Source organism: Euphorbia lathyris, chromosome 4 (genome assembly GCF_963576675.1).
Source record: "Euphorbia lathyris chromosome 4, ddEupLath1.1, whole genome shotgun sequence".
Taxonomy (NCBI): Eukaryota; Viridiplantae; Streptophyta; class Magnoliopsida; order Malpighiales; family Euphorbiaceae; genus Euphorbia; species Euphorbia lathyris.
Window position 1 is genome coordinate 38,215,133 of NC_088913.1, and position 15,262 is coordinate 38,230,394.

The window sequence follows — 15,262 nt, forward strand, 5'->3', positions numbered from 1 at the left end:
TTGAAGATCCACCTGCACCCAATGGGAATTATCCCTTCGGGTGGATCAACCAAAGTCCACACTTGGTTAGTATACATGGAATCCATTTCAGAATCCATGGCTTCAAGCCATGCTTTAGAATCTGGACTAGTAAGAGCCTCTTCGTAGTTTTCGGGTTCGTCGTCTAACACGGGAACCTCGTTATCATCTCCCACTAGAAAACCATATCTAACTGGGAGTTCACGAACTCTTCGTGATCTACGAATAGGTGCCACTGGAGTCTCATCTAATGGGACTTCTTCGGGTACCTCAACCGCTTCTGTTGTTTCAGTCGGTGTTTCTTCCTCTTGAACTTCGTCGAGTTCGATCACGCTTCCCTTTTGTGTTTCTTCGAGAAACTCTTTCTCTAAGAAGGTTGCGTATCTGGATACTATTACTTTCTGATCATCTGGATGATAGAAGTAATACCCCATGGTTTCTTTGGGATATCCAATGAAGAAACATTTATCAGATTTAGAATCTAATTTGTCGGACGCTATGCGTTTGACATATGCTGAACAACCCCATACTCTCATAAATGAGAACACAGGTTTCCTACCAACGAACAATTCATATGGTGTGGAACTAGCGGATTTAGTTGGTACTCGATTCAGGGTGAAGAGGGCAGTTTCTAAGGCATAGCCCCAGAACGACTTTGGAAGTAAGGCCATGCTCATCATGGATCGTACCATATCTAATAGGGTACGGTTTCTCCTCTCAGATACACCATTGTGTTGTGGTGTATAGGGAGGTGTCCATTGTGAGCATATCCCACATTCAGTTAGATAATTCAGAAAATCATCTGAAAGATATTCGCCACCTCGATCGGATCAAAGCGTCTTTATTTTCTTTCCTAATTGATTTTCCACTTCATTCTTGAAGCATTTGAACTTGTCAAAAGCTTCTGATTTGTGCCTCATCAAGTAGATGTAACCATATCGAGTATGGTCATCTATGAAGCTTATGAAGTATCTGAATCCTCCTCTTGCTTGGACTGACATAGGACCGCATACATCTGAATGAATGAGTCCTAGAGTGTCTGATACACGCTCACCTTTATTGCTAAAGGGTGTCTTTGTCATTTTACCTTTTAAACATGATTCGCATGTTTCCAATGATTCGGAATCGATTGGATCTATAAGCCCATCTGAATGTAGCTTTAGCATGCGTCTCTTGTTTATATGGCCTAAACGACAATGCCACAAGTAAGTTGAATTATCTATCTTATGTCTTTTGGTATCAATTGCAAAAACAGGAGTTTATCATCTAACACATAAATCCCATTTTGTGATATTCCTGAAAAATAAAAGATCGAATCTTTATAAAAATTGCAACTATTGTTCTTTATTAAAATATGAAAACCGACGTCAACAAGACGGCTAATAGAAATAATGTTACGAGACATCTCAGGAACGTATAAACAATTCCTTAATTCTATTACAAGCCCAGAGGGCAAAAGTAAAACATAATCTCCAATTGCGAGGGCAGCAACTCTTGCTCCATTTCCCACTCGCAAGTTTATGCTTCCTTTCTTAAGTTCCTTAGTCTGTTTTAGCTCCTGCATATTTGTACAAATATGAGATCCACATCCGGTATCAAGTACCCAAGATTCAGATAATGAAACTGTATTTATTTCAATATAAAACATACCAGATGTAGAAGCACCGCCTTTTCCCTTCTTGAGGGTGGCTAGATACTCCTTGCAGTTTCTCTTCCAATGCCCATCTTTACCACAGAAGTGGCATTCTCCTTTGGGCTTCTTCACTTCCTTTCCCTTGGACACAACTTTCTTACCTTTCTTGGGATGTTTAGGATTGGGAAAATTCCCTTTCCTTTTCTTCGATCCCTCAATTATAAGAGCCGGTATGGTCTTGTCTTTCTTCATATTGGGCTCAACTGACTTGAGCATGTTTGCAAGCTCTTCAAGAGAGGTTTGCAAGTCATTCATCTGATAGTTCATAATGAACTGTGAATAACTTTCTGGGAGGGATTGAAGAATTAAGTCAACACTTAATTCGTTATCCATCGCAAATCCAATACTAGAAAGTTTGGTAATGTAGCCAATCATCTTGACACAATGTGTCATGACTGATGTGCCCTCTTGCATCCCGCAACGATATAACAGCTTGGATATCTCGTAGCGTTCGCAACTGGTTTGTTTCCCAAACAATTCCTTTAGGTGCATGATGATGGAATAAGCATTCATCTCCTCATGTTGCCTTTGTAATTCCGATGTCATCGATGCAAGTATGATGCATCCGGCATGATCGTCATCAGCCTTGTGCTTCTGGTAAGTATCAATTTCCTCGATGGGAGCATCATCTTCAGGGACAGGGGGTATCGATGTATCAAGTACATACCCAATTTTCTCGAACTTCAAAACAATTTTGAGGTTGCGAAACCAGTCGGTGAAGTTTGAACCATTCAGTTTGTTATCGGTAAGAATGTTTTGCAGATTGGTTTTAGTCATGATTTTAAGAGTGTGTGTTTAAACAAAACCTGAGAGTGAGAAAGAGTAAACGTATGTCATTCATTTGCTTTAAAGTATAACAATCTAAAATTATAGGCCTTTTAATTTATTTCAGATTGCTCCCACTATTTTGCCAAATTAATAACCCTCCATATTAATTCGAAGAATTTCACAAATCCTTTAGTGAGCTAGGATCCTAACTCCTGAGATTTCGCCTTGACTTTAGCCAACAAGCTAGTCCCATTTGTTAGGTAGATTCATGCAATCAATCACATCTCGAATGTGATTCCTAGGTTATTGGGTTACTAACCACATTAGTAACTAATATGTCATTCATATTAATCCCAACCATTTTGCCCATTAGTTTATGACAACATGAGTTTGCCCATCCAATTATCATAATCTAATTTAAGTACTACCCCATATTCATAAAAGAACGATTTTCGATAATCCAGGTGTTACCATAAGACCCCGAGCTTGACTTTAGCCAACAACCCAAAGGCCCTCAGTACTGCCGGTTGAATTATAATATTAGGGAGGGGCAACCGATTTTAATAACTTGCTTATTTACTTAACTTTTTAATGAGGGATTTTTATTTAAGTCTCATAATCTAACTTAGTCTTGATTTGCTTTAGCATACATCAGACACACATACATACATACATACATTGGCGTTATGGACATATCATCTAAATTATTCCGTCGAGCCAGAGACGGAATAAAAGGCCAAACCTAAGGAAATACTAACTATTACATATTTCTCTTTAGGTCCTCCGTCTTCTCCATGGCGCCTTGAAATTACATATTAATTTCTACACTACTATAAGAAAACTTCAATTGAACTGAAGGGAATCAGATGAGAGGAGAAATTACAATAGATAGTAGAAAGGCAGGACGTGTAGGCCCTATTTCAAAAATACCAAAAGACTAAAAGAGGGTCCAAATATATCCATAACTCCAAACATGCAAAGACTCAATTAAATAAATTTAATTGGTTGATTACATAACCGTCTTATGTAATATTTAGGTTAATCACATTAACTCGTCAAATTAACTTTCATCCAATTTTACATCTTATCGTTTCGTATCTTTATATTAACCATTAGATTAATATAACCATATAAAACGTCGATTATGCATGTCCCAATTATTTTGATTTCAATTCATTTAACGCTTTGATTTACAACTTGGTAAAAACAAACTTTTAAACGAATTTTTCATTCGATAATCAAAACAGAAAACTATTGATTTCCGAAACATATATATATATAAATTATTTACAAGCCGATTTTAACAATTAAAATCAAGTGGGATTCGGGCTAGGGCCCGAAACTGGGCCGCTGCCGTTTGGCAGCAGCCCCGCGGCTGCGCACGCGGCTGCTGCCGCGAGGCAGCAGCCGCGTAACAGCGGTTGTTTGCGCCGTGAGGCGTGACCCGAGCCGCTGTCGTATATATTTTTTTTTATAAAATATAAATATATATATCAGTTTTTAAAACGATTTTAAAAACGATTTTCAGAAATAGGAAAAACTACAATAGATTTCCGTTTTATCTTTTAGAATTAATAAAACTAATTTTATTAACCTAACTATAAAACAAATAGATTTTGTTATAATGATTATCAACCGAAATAATTAGGAACATACGCATAATCAATTTTAATTAACAATTAACTAAAATTTATTTATCTTTAGAATTAATTAACCAAACAATTTGTTAATTAATCCTAACCATAAATATTTATTCAATCCTATTGAAAAACTTCGAAATTTTCATATATGAAATAACGGATTTAACGATGGCTCTGATACCACTGTTGGAAATTAAGGCTAAGGTATATCAGCGGAAATATAAAAATTTTAGCCTATTTCCTTTTAACCATAGAATCCGTTAATCGTTATTTCATATAAAGAGGGATAAGAAGGAATACCTTTCGATGAACAATCTACCGTTGTTAAAGAAGCGCCCACAATTCTTTTCGAGTTTCCAAGCACGAAGTATAACACGGTGAGGTTAAGTTAGAATCAACCCTTATGAGATGCAACCAAAATAGATTGCCTCTAATTAACCAACACAAGATCAAAGAGAAAAGGAGATGAATGAGATTAATCAATTGACGGAAGCCGTATGAATTCTTGTCCACGAACTAGGGGATGCGAATTCACTTTCTCTCTCTTAATGTAGGTTTCGAAAATCACAATAAGGGGAGGGGATAGGCTTAGTCGAAATTCTCATAAGGATGGGGTATATATAGTCACTTGTATCTAAACCCTAGTTAGATAGGAATAGGTTACTTAATAGGAATTCCATTCGGAATAGGATTCCTAATTATTATCTTATAATATATCAAATACATTTAGGATAATAATAAATAACCTAATTGGATAATAATAGGAGTATATTAATCTAATTAAAACTCCTAACTTAATTATCTCTTAATTAATTTAATTCACAAACCTAATCAAATTAGGATTAATGGAATTAAAATAATTCCTTATTTACTATATATAAATTTCGGCCCCCCTCTATATAAATGGGCCTTACTGGGCTCATTTGGGCTTCCATCTATTAATGACATCCATCTCTCTTTTGGTTCCAAGTCTTATGTGTGATCCATTAGGTTCTTACTACTTCTGGCCGTATGCAACTATTAAATTAATTTCTTCAAGAATTATATTTAATCCTTGCATAACGGAATGATGTACTGAGTATGTTATTGGAAAGTCTGTAATCATTCCCCCAGAGTCCGTTAAGAAGACAGGTTGATTCTGTCGTTAACCCTTCCGTATTAGTTACATTATAATTCGATCCTTTATCAACTACATCCTTGAACTGAATCTTATGACTATGGGTGATATCAAGTCACATATAGCGAGACGTTCATTTTACTTGTACAGGCCGAGTCAACTCAAATAGATAGGTTAAGTGAAATCTGTATTTCTACTCTTAAGCTATCACCTTGCAAGGATTTAGAGTCGAGTCTTCCACAAGCGATCCTTGGATGTATCTCCCATTAATCGGGAGTGATAAATGCTCAATCCAATGTATAACTACCCTGACATTACCTCCTGTGACACCCAACCTTTGTAGTTCACACCCCAGAGTCATCTCTGTTAAGGATCGTGGGACCACAGGATCAAAGTCTCACATTCAGTAATTCAGGATGACCAATTAACATTCCTTTGAGTCTGAGGATTAGTTATACCTATTAATACCAATGAGATGAACATGTGACAAGGAAGAATCTACCCATCCTGTTATCTCAAATCGGATCCCCAATCCTAATGAACGACGTTTCATCGGATCTATGTAACTGTCCAGATATCTATATATATGAAGCTTGTGAGATCAGCTTTCTGTCGGACAGAAGACATTGTTACATACAAGTCTCAACAGTGATATATCAATCCTAAACATATCACTTGACTTGGGGTGGTTTTAAGTTTATTAGTTTATTATAAAGTTTTGTCTCACTTCATGCTTGTATGAACACTTTATAATCACTTTAAACAAACTTACGGATTTCCTTTTATTAGACTTTATTTAGTGCTTAAAAGGGATTGCCTTTATATAGTTATAAAACATATATCTCATTAAAACAAATGATATAAAGAACAATTCATTTACATCAAGTTTGTATCTTGCAACAATTGTCTATAGGACACTAAACCCCAACAGTACTACCATCTTTGCTTTATTTTTGTTCTTATTTTTCCTTGCTCTTTTCTTTTTCTTTAAATTATTTTCAATCTCAGGTTGATAAGGTTCTAGTATCTGCTTGGGACTTCGTGTCTGACACATAAACTTTTATTTTCTGTACCTCTTAATCAGAAAGAATTTCATATAAGTCTATAAACCAAAATTCGGAATAAATAAATAAAATTTATATAGGTTAATCTTCTTTGGCGTTCCCCGGCAACGGCGCCAAAAGCTTGTTAGGCGAATTCCGCAAGTGCACGATTCCGCTTGTAGTAATAATAATATTATCGTTTCTATAGAGAACGTTGATTAACTACTATAACGGGTTTAATTTATAAATTTGTTTTCTCTTGGTTATAGAGAATAAATAATTACATTTGCAATACTTTTATTTAAAAGAATGATAATAATACTTAAATTATATTTTCTAAGTTTCTATTCCGTGCATAGCCCGGGATACATACAAATTTTTATGAGTTTAAACCTTAAAACACTTTCCAAACTTACTGCAGTTGTATCAAATAAGAGTATTTAATCCAATCTCTCGACCCATGGTTAAATAACTTGGATGTTTTTAGATAGATAATCTTAATTCCTCGACCTATCGTAGTGAATTAGAATTAAGAATTAAAAACGAAGGAAGTGGATTATTTGATACAATTATCCTTTTATGAACTGAATCTCTTCTAACTTCATAAAATGATAACTATTCCTATGTCTTGCTTAAATGGATTTCCCTAGAATATTCATAAAAGCAGTGATAGAATCTGATGATGAACAAAGAATAATTTGCATTAGATTGAATTGTGATTTTGATAAACAAGTGTTTGACAGAGTTAATGATTTGTCAAAAGTAAAGAATACATAGAATAAAGACTACAACAAATGAGAGTATATTGGTTGTGAATCTTTTTCCTAGCTCTGTAAAGTTTGTTAGGCATCTGGGCGTCTTATTCTTTTGTATCTTGTATCTTATCTCTCGAGGAAGTGTATCTCTCGATCTTGCTTTTTTCAATGTTGGAAATAGAAGCTTAGAAACTGTAGAATCTTCATTGCTTTAATATACTTTCTGTAACTTTATCTGTATTATTTTTCTTTCTTTTCTGTATTTTGAATGGAGAAAGGAGTATTCTTCTTACAGTGGGTGAAGAATCATGTCTCTTCAATATGATAACTCTTCAAGTGTTGTTATAGAGAGTCATAGCCCATGGTGAAGAAGAACGATGGTATAGGATAAAAGAGATGCAAATGTACTGAAGAATCATGCTTTTTTACAGTGAAGACGTCAGTCACGAACGGGACTGGGGTGTCACGTTCGTCACTTTGCTTTGCCCTGAAAAGTTGATGGAACTGTCTGTTACGATCGCGACATAGGCCACGATCGCGACATATGGTTTTCTGTCTTTGGTTGATTTCAAGCATGATCATGAATGGGACTGGGGTGTCACGATCGTGGCAGATGTTTTTGCCATAATTTGGCTCTTTTCTTCTGTTTTTGATCTATTCCTTGCTGATATTCCTTCGTATTGAGCTTTTAAGTATTTCAAACCTATCTCTGGAGAAATCATGAACAAAACAAGTGAAATCTTTCCAAAACCTATCCTAAACTAAGCTAAATGCACAAATGTAAATATGAATATGCATGCATAAATACGTAAATTAAGGACTTATCACTCGTCCATGTATTTCCTCTTTAGATGGGATCACATGTCTAGGTAGTAATGTGATGAACTGCTCTTTTAACAAGTAATTGAAAATCTCTTCCGTCTTTGAGACGTCAAAAGTATATTGAGTGGTTGGACTCCTTTTGACTACACCTGGTGTTTTAGGATTTTTTTAACAACATAGGACATGTCCGAGATCCGGTATTTGTTAAGTTGGCGATGGCTATCTCATGTGTTTGTACGTCCCATTGATAGTTTCCAATAGAGTTCTTCTTGCGTCGATGATCTTCCCTCATTAATTCCTCGTACTCCGAAATTGATTCCCTGAAATTTCTTCTGGTTTCCGAAATTGAAAAGGGTAAAACATTTTCCCTTATTTTTCCTTCCTTTTCCATTGACTTGCCACTTATTTTCCTGCCCAAACAAACACTGGAAAATTAAGAAAATATTTTCCTGTAGAATATTTTTCCCCAAACAAACAGGGCCTAACTTTGACAATAAAAAAACAAGTTTACTCTTAACATTGATAAGTCGGTTAATTTGAGAAATAATTTATTAAACTACATTCTCATTTATGAATTCTGAACATATCGGATTACATTTCTTTTGGCTCAAATTTTAACCAAAATGAATATGTATGACAATTTAAGAATTGCAAGTAAAAAAAAATAAATATATATAAAATATAGTATTTCATAATATAAAGTAAATCTTTCGTAAAAAGTAAATTATAGAATAATTTCAATGAATAAACATATTATCTAAAAAATAACTAAAGAAAACCTTATATACTACGAGGCTCAAAACTAGTAAAATGTTAATAGGAAGAATGCATCAACAGTCTCTTAGTTGGACTCTTAACGGGGTAGGTATTTTATTAGGATAGGGATAAAGATAAATGTTGACACTATGCCATTTTCCCTTTCACATGACACAAGATACATGACAGACATTTGTTTTCGTGTCGTCTGAATATTTTTCGTGACAGTATTTTAACTGTATGTCATCTGAAAGCGAAATAAAAAATGCGCTCGATTCTCAGATGACATTACGATTACATAATCCTGTCATCCAAAGAAAACACGCGTTTTCGTTAAATTTCACTTACTCAACAGATGACACTTATAATAAATGAATGTCATTGTTTGCCGAAAACAAAAAAGCGGCAAATGAAATTTCACTTACGCGGTCAATCCCCAAATTTTAGGCGCTCTTGTTTGACTGAAATTTTCAGCTGATATATAAACCCTCTCTCTAATCCCGAACCCTATTTTAAGCTACACAAGAGCTTTATCCCTCTCATCCCTCTCTATCGCCATGGCTGATTTGGACATGCAATCACTGGGTGAGCTATAAACACGGTACTGGTAAGTATCTATTGATTGGCATTGATCCTTACTCTCTCTTTTCCTCATCCGATTTACTTTTGTGTATGTCGATTTCAGCAGCTGAAATAAGGATCTATTGATTTTCAAAGCTATGATTTAAAGGGTTAGATCTCTCGCTTAGATACTGATTTTATTGTATTCATTGTTAGATTCACCGATGAAATTCTTGGGTCATTATCTTTTTTAACCTAGGGTAATACATTGTCGGTTGCTGAAGATGTTCTGATTTCTTTTTATTTGAACATAATATTTGCAGGGATAGTAAGAATGCTACATGCGAATGCTGACTGAAGAGATTTTCAATCGGTTCATGCCTTTAGCATATGGGGAGATTTCTTTAACTTACTGAATATATATTAATGTTAAGTTGGTTTGAACTGATTGGTCATGCCTTTAGAAGTGCTTGTGTATGTTTGATGTACTGTTTTGGAACCTAGAACTCATTGATTTAGGAAACTAGCTTGATTTAGTATATATATTGTTTGATGTACTGTTTTGGAACCTAGGACTCATAGAGTTCATGTATGAATGATCATTAAGCATGTGCCTGATTAGGCATACTCTAAAGCTTTGAATGTTCTTTGAGATTGGCACTACTCTTACACCTATGAGTTATACTGCTAGAAGTGATTGAGTATTTGTATGTGTATGAAACATGTTTATGTATGATGTTCTGTTGATGTTTATGTTTGAGGTTCTGTATGAGTATGTGTACGATTGTTCATTTGGGCATGTAGCTTATTAATCATGCATCAAGTATTTGAGGAACATTGTAAAAGGGTCATTGAGCATGTGGCTGATTATGCATACTATTATGCATACTCTAAAGCTTTGAATGTTCTTTGAGATTGGAACTACTCTTACACCTATGAGTTATACTGCTAGAAGTGATTGAGTATGTGTATGTGTATTAAACATGTTTATGTATGATGTTGTTGATGTTTATGTTTGAGGTTCTGTATGAGTATGTGTATGATTGTTCATTTGGGCATGTAGCTTATTAATCATGCATCAAGTATTTGAGGAACATTGTAAAAGGGTCATTGAGCATGTGGCTGATTAGGCATACTCTAAAGCTTTGAATGTTCTTTGAGATTGGCACTACTCTTACACCTATGAGTTATACTGCTAGAAGTGATTGAGTATGTGTATGTGTATTAAACATGTTTATGTATGATGTTCTGTTAATGTTTATGTTTGAGATTCTGTATGAGTATGTGTATGATTGTTCATTTGGGCATGTAGCTTATTAATCATGCATCAAGTATTAGAGGAACATTGTAAAAGGGTCATTGAGCATGTGGCTGATTAGGCATACTCTAAAGCTTTGAATGTTCATTGTGATTGACACTACTCTTACACCTATGAGTTATACTGCTAGAAGTGATTGAGTATGTGTATGTGTATGAAACATGTTTATGTATGATGTTCTGTTGATGTTTATGTTTGAGGTTCTGTATGAGTATGTAGCTTATTAATCATGCATCAAGTATTAGAGGAACATTGTAAAAGGGTCATTGAGAATGTATGAAGCATGTATTAAAAGGTAAATTTAGGCTAATTGATATCACCATTCTCTTTTTTATTTGAACATGACATATGATGATAAGTAAGGAATAAGTTGTATGATTGTTATAACATGTTCACTTGAATAAGTTGTCTACTTGTTATAGCATGTTAGACATACTCCTAAATCTCCATTACTATTTATCATGTCACTTGGCTTGTTATGCTTATGGAAAAGTGTTTAACATGGCGATGAAGTTGTATGATTCTAACAAGTTTATGACTAAGCTTGTGGTGACAGTATCATACACTTCATCACCATGCTAACTTCATCATGAACTGTACAATCCAAGTGGCAGGTACGTAGTGGTGGCTTTATGATGCTATGAGAACAAGTTTTAGATATGCACGAATAAGTTGTCTATTTGTTATAACATGTTAGGCATACTCTTAAAGCTGAAAATGTTATGAAACCATTCAGGATGGTGATGAGATAAGTTTACAATATACCTTCCACTTGGCTTGTTATCTGATTGAAATCATTCAGGATGTTGATGGGTTTTCGATGCTATCAGCATAAGTTATGAACTTGATATTATGTTTAGGAAGGTAGCTGATCATGCATACTCTTAAAACTGAAAATGATGAACTTGCCTGATTCTTTTCTATTTTAACATGAGTTATGCTGATGAGACATATGTTGGCTTATTTTATGTTCTGTTTATGAAGTAACTGATTCAAGAATAGACATATGTTTCATATCAATTTAGCATGTTATGTGTTAGGAAGTAGAACTGATTCAATTTAATAGACATAAACGAATAAGTTGACTACTTTGTTATAGCATGTTATCATCCACTTGAATATACATATATATGTCTACTTGAATAAGTTGTCTACTTTGTATTGCCTATCAAAAAAGGATAGCATGCAAGGGAGGCATTATGATGTGACGTGCGAATAGCGTACAAGGGGGGGGGGGGGGGCGTGATGCGCGATTAGAAAGGAGATTTTAATGCTAAAGAAACACTGGAGCTGGATGGATGGAGTGGAGTACTGGAGGGGCATGGAGCCAACATTGAAGATCAGATTGATTACCAAGTACATTTCTAATCAGTAATCATTCTGTTCTTCAAGATTGGCTCTATGCCCATCCAGTAGTCCACACCATTCAGCTCCAGTGTTTCTTTAGCATCAAAATCTCCTTGCTTCAAGAATGTGCAAATGGTAAACAAGGATATCGGGATGATGGGGAACCATCAGAGTTAAATGGCGTCGAATACTGTAGGGGCATGGAGCCAACATTGAAGATCAGATTGATTACCAAGTACATTTGTAATCAGTAATCATTATGTTCTTCAAGATTGGCTCTATGCCCATCCAGTAGTCGACATCATCTAACTCAATGGTTGTCCAGCATCCAAATTTCCTTGCTATTCGCACATCACGCCCCCCCTTGTACGCTATTCGCACGTCACATCATAATGCCCCCCTTGCTTGCTATTTGCACATCATATATCCATTGCATGCTCTTCAGTCCATCTCCTGGCAATTGCTACATAACCTGCCATGTTGCTGATGTATCGTTCAGTAATTCGCTCTCAGCCAGGAAATGGCCCCTCAATGAAGGGCTCTACCAGCAGTCCATAAAATATTCCACATCAGCTATAAAATGCATAGATAAATTAAATTAGACCCCAAACATGAGTAGATAAACTAGACCCCAAACATGAATAGATAAATTTACGGGTAAAAAATACATAGATTTACATCTTACCGTGGCAATACTATGGGCAGGGCGATCAAGTAGCTGGGGCATAGAAACATGCCCCAAGGGACTGATATTAGGATGGTAAATTTTGGTCCTGAATATTACCTGCGAACAATAGTAATATCATGAGTGTATTTACAAAGATATGAACTGATTTATGTGTGTTAACAAGTTTATGCATGTTCTTACAACTGGAGGTGTGGAGGGGAAATCGACAGGGAAGTCCATTTGGACTATGAATACACCTCCTTCATAAGGGGTGTTTGGAGGGCCATTCATCACGACAGTCCATTGCTGCCGGTCAGGACCATGTATATTGACAAGCCACCTAGGTGCCTTATACCGGAATTGTTCAATCTGAAACTCAACATTACGATAGAGGTTCCTTCTATTCCTGCTCGACATAACAATCTTTAAGTATAGTGTTATGTTGCCCTGGGTGACTATTGAGAATTGGTAAACGCTTCCTATTTATAATGTGGGTGGGTAAGTGAAGGGTCTCAGAATGGAGAAAGGGTAAATTGAGATTAATTAGGTCTATCTGTATACGGTGTGTAATTAATGAGCATCATCAATTGGTTTTGCAGATACCAAGACTTTGGGGATTCTAGGAGATGATGACTTAGATATGATTCAGTTCAAGTTGGATTTGGCTTTCCAATCAACACCACCACGCCTCTGACTATATATACAGATTTGAAGATGTACATTAATTGCTTATATTTTTTTGTCATCAGACATTCATTCAGTTATTTTGTGTAGTTCAAATGTAACCAGATTATGAGCATTAGTCTCCAGTAAAATTAAAATCATTGATATACAGAAATTCTTGTTCATTTGATAATTATTGTTCATTTCCAGAATCATTCGAAGAAGAAGGCAAGGAGTGACATTTACGTTTAAAAAAATATCATCTAAACGACAATAAAAAGACATTAAATTAAAAGAATATGTCATCTAAAACAAATCTCTTGACATGATTGATTAAGACCTATGCCATCTGATACAAGTTACTACGACAGAAATTATTATAAAAACTGTCACCGCGAATACCAATATGCCAATTTCTCATATAACGACTTGACATTTTTAATTATTAGTATGTCATGTGATGACATTAAAAATGACATTAATAAATAAAAAGATGCATCGTAACAATGTTCATATGACAGTACGAGACTAGGCTGATGTCATGTATAGTATCTTCAAATGACAGAACCTAACCGTCGTCTAAAGGTGCAATAGACGGCAGCGAGCCCTGTGACAGATTTATATCTCGCGGGACGACGGTTTTTAACCATCGTCTGAAGGGGGTTTTGGCGTAGTGTGAGATAAGGATAAGGATAAATGGTTGAGATAAGGATAAAGATATGATAGTCGAGAATTATTATTTAATGTTTGGTATGTGGAATAAGGATAGAGATAAAATAATATATTTGACTAGTACTATTTTAACTTTATTTAAACTACATAACATTAATTTGATGGATAAGATGAACTTTTCCATCATATTAAAATAGCGGGAGCTTATCCCACCTCCTTATACCACCCACTCTTGGGTATATGATTTGAGAGATAAGAGACTTATCCTTCATCTGTCTCACTCTTCTATCTCCGAAACAAACATGAGATAACTTATCTCTTATTTTTTATCCATATCCCACCTCCTATATCCCTTCTAACAAACACCCCCTTATTTAGGAGGGAGTTAATGGAGGTAAATGTGAGTAATGAAATGTTAAATATCACATTAACTTTGTTTGAGAGTTGTTTTTGAAGAGTAAATGAAAGTTAATTGAAGTTAAATGTTTACATGCTTTAACCTCTAAACTCTAACCTCCAAATTGGGGGTTAACGAAAGTAAAGTAAAGTTTATTAATTTTTTTTTTTATCTTTGCAGAGTAAATTTAACCTTCTTTCCACTGTATATTTGAATTCTCAAACGAAGTTAAACTTTTAACTCTCATTTACATTTTATAAACCCCCAAATAATGTTAATTTTTAACTTTCATTTCCATCACTTCTCTTCCCTTCCCTTTCCATTACCTCAATTAACTCTCACCCCATTAACCTCTAAACTTCCAAACAAAAGTTAAAATTTGAAGAGTAGAGTTAAAAATCAGCTCCAATAAACTCTTAGTGACTTTTCAACTCACTAAGGAGACATTTGTTTGGGGGTTTTCAAGAAATGGTGAGGAAAATGAGACGTTTCATTCCATTTGTTGGTGTTTGTTTTATTAATTCAATCATTTCATTTATCATTTTTTAGTTTTTGGCAAGGTTGTAAAAAATGCTAGGCGCTAGTCGGGCGGACAGGGCTCTCAAGGATTAATCGGGGATTAGTCGGAGATTAATCGATGATTAATCGGATTTGTATTTTTATATTTTTATTTATTAATCAACGAATTATTGTATAAATTCAATTAAAATATGTATTATACTATCTAAAATAATAATATAAAATTATTTAATATAGAAAAACACGTATATTTGTAACATATATCTTTAAATTTGTGCAAACATCAACATTTCAACAACAATATCATTGAAACAACTTAAAAGTGAATTATAATAAAACAAAAAAAACAAATTCACAATTAAAAATGTTTTTGCTCATTATCGTTTAGGCGGTACCTAGGCGGTGTCGAGGCGGCCTAGGCGGAGCCCAAGCGGTTGAAAATCGCCTAGTAGTCAATAAAACGCCTAGAGGGACTAATTGTAGAAAATCGGGACGAATTCTCGATT